Source organism: Panthera leo, chromosome F3, assembly GCF_018350215.1.
Source record: "Panthera leo isolate Ple1 chromosome F3, P.leo_Ple1_pat1.1, whole genome shotgun sequence".
Taxonomy (NCBI): Eukaryota; Metazoa; Chordata; class Mammalia; order Carnivora; family Felidae; genus Panthera; species Panthera leo.
The window spans coordinates 16,344,575-16,348,883 of NC_056696.1; the positions used below are offsets into that span (position 1 = coordinate 16,344,575).

The 4,309-nt window shown below is 41.4% G+C and overlaps 1 long non-coding RNA gene and 9 other non-coding genes across 13 annotated transcripts; all 10 read right to left on the reverse strand.

The window, feature by feature from the left end:
- Positions 1 to 168: 168 nt before the first annotated feature.
- LOC122211414 lies at positions 169 to 4,226 on the reverse strand. Of its 4 annotated transcripts, none has more exons than XR_006198673.1 (12): positions 4,139 to 4,226; positions 3,281 to 3,333; positions 3,051 to 3,083; positions 2,805 to 2,846; positions 2,517 to 2,545; positions 2,198 to 2,241; positions 1,893 to 1,926; positions 1,707 to 1,737; positions 1,467 to 1,518; positions 654 to 680; positions 417 to 468; positions 169 to 239 (listed from the first exon to the last, which is right to left on the reverse strand). It is a non-coding gene; the product is annotated as an uncharacterized LOC122211414 (long non-coding RNA). The 4 variants fall into 4 exon arrangements; XR_006198676.1 differs by having other exon boundaries at positions 2,805 to 2,860; XR_006198674.1 differs by lacking the exon at positions 4,139 to 4,226 and adding an exon at positions 3,897 to 4,108.
- LOC122212503 lies at positions 305 to 381 on the reverse strand. The gene has a single exon (XR_006199179.1). It is a non-coding gene; the product is annotated as a small nucleolar RNA SNORD81 (small nucleolar RNA).
- Positions 538 to 615, reverse strand: LOC122212506. Its single transcript, XR_006199182.1, has one exon. It is a non-coding gene; the product is annotated as a small nucleolar RNA SNORD47 (small nucleolar RNA).
- On the reverse strand, positions 1,342 to 1,422 carry LOC122212510. The gene has a single exon (XR_006199186.1). It is a non-coding gene; the product is annotated as a small nucleolar RNA snR60/Z15/Z230/Z193/J17 (small nucleolar RNA).
- Positions 1,583 to 1,667, reverse strand: LOC122212504. The gene has a single exon (XR_006199180.1). It is a non-coding gene; the product is annotated as a small nucleolar RNA SNORD79 (small nucleolar RNA).
- On the reverse strand, positions 2,001 to 2,065 carry LOC122212520. The gene has a single exon (XR_006199196.1). It is a non-coding gene; the product is annotated as a small nucleolar RNA SNORD78 (small nucleolar RNA).
- LOC122212509 lies at positions 2,312 to 2,372 on the reverse strand. The gene has a single exon (XR_006199185.1). It is a non-coding gene; the product is annotated as a small nucleolar RNA SNORD44 (small nucleolar RNA).
- LOC122212519 lies at positions 2,627 to 2,693 on the reverse strand. The gene has a single exon (XR_006199195.1). It is a non-coding gene; the product is annotated as a small nucleolar RNA SNORD77 (small nucleolar RNA).
- On the reverse strand, positions 3,156 to 3,217 carry LOC122212521. The gene has a single exon (XR_006199197.1). It is a non-coding gene; the product is annotated as a small nucleolar RNA SNORD75 (small nucleolar RNA).
- LOC122212508 lies at positions 3,846 to 3,925 on the reverse strand. The gene has a single exon (XR_006199184.1). It is a non-coding gene; the product is annotated as a small nucleolar RNA SNORD74 (small nucleolar RNA).
- Positions 4,227 to 4,309: the final 83 nt, after the last annotated feature.

The window sequence follows — 4,309 nt, forward strand, 5'->3', positions numbered from 1 at the left end:
CATTCTAAACATGAAAAGGGCTGTAGTTTATTTTCCCGCACCTTCAAGCCCAAGGTATCCTATAAAATACATCTCAATGTCAACTGTTTTAAGCTAATATCACAGGATCTTAATTACAATGATAATTTTCCTTCCTTCATCCCATTAAATTGAAATCAGCACTCTTGATCAGATGGTTTATAAAAATTTATTGATATTGAAAAGCTTGATCTTCTATCCTGTGGGCATCCATCCAGGTGCTGGAAGGACAAAGCAGCAACTTTTAGACACATTTTGTTTTAATTCAAATTGTATTCTGAATACAAAGAATATCAGATCTTTTATAATCATCAAGTGATCAGTGAGAGAGTTCAAGTTGGAGTGAGATCATCATGTATTCTGGATTAAGATAACAGTACTGAGGTTTTTAGTCTCACCTTTCAACTAGCAAGCTGCGCTCCTAACTGGATTGCTGCCCTCACAAATGCCCTAAAAGCAATGATGGCAGGTTAATTATGGTGAAAAAAACAAAAACCACCCCACATGATGTTTGCTAGTAACCTCAGAAACAAAATGGAACGGTTTTATGAGTGATATCATTCGGTTTCATTTGGCAGAATCATTACATCACTGGTTACATGCTAACTTATCACATATACCACAGACCAACTTACCTCTTAATGTTCAGGTTGACAGTCTGCCTGTTTGTATATGTTGGGGGGGAAAAAAAGCCATTTAAAATTTGTACTGGTTTTCCCCATTTTTAACTTTCTGAAAAGTAACATTTAGGGCAGCAAATCTATTCTACACATGGACAATGGTGGATGTATCACATTGTCCAAGCCCATACAACGTGTAACACAAAAGAACCTTACTTAATGTAAGCTGTGGACTTGGGCGATAATGGTCTCTCTATGTTCATAATTGTAGCCAAAGTCTCACTCTAGTGCTGAATGTTGAGGAAGGTGTGAAGACCAGATGTATGGGATCCTACGTTCAATTTTGTTGTCAATATTGAAACTGCTTTAAAACATGAAGCTTATTTAAAAAAAAAAAAATTACAATTTCCTGGAAAAACTTAACCTGTGCTTCTCAAAATGTGAAATCGTAAAATTGAAACATTTGGGGTGCCTGGTTGGCTCAGTTAATTAAATGTCCGACTCAGGTCATGAAGTCAGGGAGATGGAGCCCTGCACTGGATTCTGCAGAGTGGATTTTGTCTCCCTCTCTGCTCCTCCCCCACCCCTCAAAATAAACTAAAAAAAACATTTGTATATAAGCCACTAGTTACCCCAACCCTGAACGTTTCCTGTGGTAGAATAAATGGCTCGTTTTCAAGGGTATGGATAGGGTTGCTGCAGCCAGATACGTCAGATAGGAGCGAAAGACAATGTTGCTCATCACTGTCAAGTCTGCTGAACTATGTTCTCATCACTGTATCGGCTTTAAACCACTTCATATAGACACCCAACTTGAAACGACTATACCTTGGCTTAAAACTCCTCATTCCGGGCCTCGTGAGCCACTAACTCTTCACACCTGCAGAAATTTAGTCAAATTTAGTTAACAGGTAGTAACAAGTGGATTTCTCAACTTTTCCAAATACTGTTTCAGCTTGTAAGAAATCTTCACTCTTTTTCAGAGAGATTCCCATCTGTTTTTAATTTCAAAAATCATCACTAACAGTATCTTGCTTGTTAACCAAAAAAGGTTTAGAGAATACATACCTTTATATAAAAAGTTCTTCAAAATCAACACCTGACCAAAAAAAAAAAAAAAAAAAAAAATTAAATGCACTTCACAATGGCTGAATCTTCCTTGAAACACCAGAACACACTTAACACATTATAGCACATTTCGGCCACACATGAACTTGACTTGAGTTCAGCAACCAAAGAACTGTTTTGTCTTACCCCAAGCAAGCCATCCAGGATAGTGGCCAGTAACCTAGAAAAAAAACAAGACACTTCGTTAAAATGTTAATTATCACCGAATTCTTCTCAGAGTTATTTGTCACAGGGTTCTTCAGTGTTAAATTTGTCTACATGCTCACTTCAGGTCAGACATTTGGTCAACATCATTTCAAAAACCCCATTCACAGCATGCTCAACATGCACCCACTAAGTAGCCACAGTAAACTAGTTAACTTGGTAGTTAAGCATTCTATTTCATCAGCACTCAGTTAAGTTTTGAGCTTACTAAAATGCTTAATACTTACCAAAATAAATCGTTGCTCCAAACATGACTGAGACTCAAGTCCACCTAAGAAATAAAGACAGTTTCACAAGAGGCAAAAGATGATTTTTCTCCCCACAACGTCAAAAATGCCTGAAATCAGGTAGAGCTAATTAAGACCTTCATGTTCAGTCAGTATTTGCTTATCATCATCCAGGCTGCTTTACTACATTCAGCAACGCATTCAAGCACTTGGTGGTAGGAGTGCTTCCTGTGCATAAGGCAACTCTATAAACAGCCATTAGCTGTACTGTGATGTTTGCCCTGTTACCAACATTTAGCTCCATTACAATTCTGCTCACCTCAATTTCCAGCCAACTCCCTTTAGCGCCTACAAAAAAGGAAGGAAGGAAACTAGGTTAATTACATTTTGCTTATGCTATTAACAGCAAACCAATTTTCCTATCAACTTCGATACATCAGACAGATAGCTATCTCTTCATGATCTAATCTGCTGAACTATGCAACCATCATAGTATCTGTTCCAGGTTGTTAGCATTTCATACAGAATACCAGAGTGTAGGCATTCACATGTAAAAAAAGAATTGAAAAGGACTGGGTAAACACGGACTATCTAAAAGGTTCCTCACCTGTTTGCCCGTGGGTAGCATGTGCAATTTGAACTTTAGGACCTAGGAAGAAACAGCTTCATGTAAAAGTAGTGTCAATCTCCAAGTTCTCTAAATCACCATTTTGTGTGCCTCAGTTAAGTGGAATGGTGGTAGTAACTCTCGTCATTCTCACAGTCAAGAGTAGCAAATACAATGTCATCATTGTAGCACATTTAGTGGACTTTCAACCTAACTTCCCTTAGTGAGGGAATTTCAGTAACTTACCTTTGCAGCCATTTTCACCCCTTTGGCACAGAACTAGAAAACAAAGAGCATCCAATTAAACATACTGCGCAGCCAAAGTAACTATCAAGGTTTTAGGTATGGTTAAGCCTCAGAATAGGATTTTTCAGAAATCCCTTCTGTCCACTACTCTTAAACCATCACAGGCTTAACAAAAGACCCCACCTCCAAGGAGATCGGATTCCTTTCCACTGCATTAACCCGTTTCTTACCTGCCCATCAGAAGCCATCAAAAGCCACTTTGCATTCGTGCCCAGCACCATTTCTAGGAAAAAGATTAGGATTCTTAAAATAATCATTTTGTTCTGGGGCCCCCGGGTGGCGCAGTCCTTGAGCGTCCAACTCTTGATTTCTGCTCAGATCGTATCTCACCGTTTACGCTTAGAGCCCTGCGTTGGGCTCTGCGCTGACAGTGCTAAGTCTGGTTGGCATTTTCTCTCCCTCTCCGCCCCCCACGCTTGTTCGCTCTTCCCAAACAAACTTTAAAATTAATCATTTGTTCTACAGTCTAAGCATATTTCTTTTCTATCACCTATACCACAGATCGTTTACACCACCCATAATTTCACGACTACAGAGAGCGCACTTAATAGTTTACACAAAAGGAGCAGTGCAGAAAGTTAAAGCTGGAAACCACTTAAGTAAATAATGGTGCACTGCGGAATGCAGCCATTCAGAGAAGCACGTGGACTACCCCAACTGCCGGCTTTCCTGAGCAAAAGGCCGAAAGGAGGCCCTGGCCGAGATTAACAAAGGCCCACTCGGGTGACTCGGCACGCGCCGCCATCAGAGCCGTTGGCGTTCATCAACAGTCTCAGATGTCCCTACCAACGCAGGCTTCATCACAGGCAGGGAACGCGAGCCCACGGGTTTTTCCGCAATTCTGCCCGAGCGGTAGGATTTAGGCCGCGCCCGCACCCAAAACGTAATCTTCTATCATCTTCATCTTGGGAACCCTCCAAAGGCCCGCGACCGGCCTACAAATACCAGTTAGTTTAAGATGACTTTAACTACCAAGAGCTGAAGGCCTCGAGCCAACAAGCCATTATGCAAAATGACCATATACATACCAAACACCAATTCCTAGCCTCGAAAGACCGAGATGGGGGCCAGGCACCAGTATATAAGGACGCCTTTTCATGACGTCATGACGCACCCTCCCCCCGCCCCCCTCCACGCCCCGCCGCCAGCGCCGGCTTCAGCTCCTCCCCGTCTCCTCCCGTCATCTCTTCCTCCTCCTG